The sequence below is a fragment of the Schistocerca nitens genome, chromosome 8 (genome assembly GCF_023898315.1).
Source record: "Schistocerca nitens isolate TAMUIC-IGC-003100 chromosome 8, iqSchNite1.1, whole genome shotgun sequence".
Taxonomy (NCBI): Eukaryota; Metazoa; Arthropoda; class Insecta; order Orthoptera; family Acrididae; genus Schistocerca; species Schistocerca nitens.
This window is the reverse complement of record NC_064621.1, coordinates 261,348,826-261,349,599: the sequence shown is the minus strand read 5'-3', so window position 1 is coordinate 261,349,599 and position 774 is coordinate 261,348,826. Positions and strand designations below refer to the sequence as shown.

The 774-nt window shown below is 44.7% G+C and overlaps 1 non-coding gene across 1 annotated transcript; it reads left to right on the top strand.

The window, feature by feature from the left end:
• The first annotated feature begins 400 nt into the window (after positions 1 to 400).
• On the top strand, positions 401 to 475 carry Trnat-ugu (transfer RNA threonine (anticodon UGU)). Its single transcript has one exon. It is a non-coding gene; the product is annotated as a tRNA-Thr (tRNA).
• The last annotated feature ends 299 nt before the right edge of the window (positions 476 to 774 follow it).

Below are 774 nucleotides of genomic sequence, written 5' to 3'. Positions count from 1 at the left end.
AGTTCGTCGCGAAATGAAAACTGCATGCATCCTCATCATGACGCATTCCTGGAACCTGGCTCCTCTGTGCTGGATCTGTATCTTCATTTACATGACTACTCTACAATTCAAAATTAAGTGCTTGGCAGACGGTTCCTCGACGCACTTCCGTACTAATTCTCTAACTTTCCACTCGTGAATAGCGTACGAGAAAAACGAACACTTAATTCTTTCCGTGCGAGCTCTGATTTGTCTTATTTTATTTCGACCATCAGTTCTCCCTATGTAGATAGGTGGCATCAAAATGATGGGCAAACATCTATTAGGCGCACTACGAATGTAGTGGTGTGGACATGTTGGGAATGTGGATCTCACGGGGAGCGTGCAAGGGATAAGTCCCTACAGACACACTATCCTCTGTGCCCGCGGTGGCTCAGATGGATAGAGCGTCTGCCATGTAAGCAGGAGATCCCGGGTTCGAGTCCCGGTCGGGGCACACATTTTCAACATGTCCCCAATGAAGTACATCAACGCCTGTTTGCAGCTAGGGTGTCCATTTAATTATCATTTCATTTCTAGCAAAGCTGCATGGTCATCCACGGTAACTGTTCTTTCGGGAACAGATACTACCGTCATATATAACTATAGAATTGGATGGACAAGCGTAGTGTAGGCAGTTTATTTAGTAGACCTGTTGCATCTTACATATGTTCTACCAATAAAACTCAGTCTTCGGTTCGCCTTTCACACAACACGATCTATGTTATCGCTCCACTTTAAGTTTTTTAGTCCGTT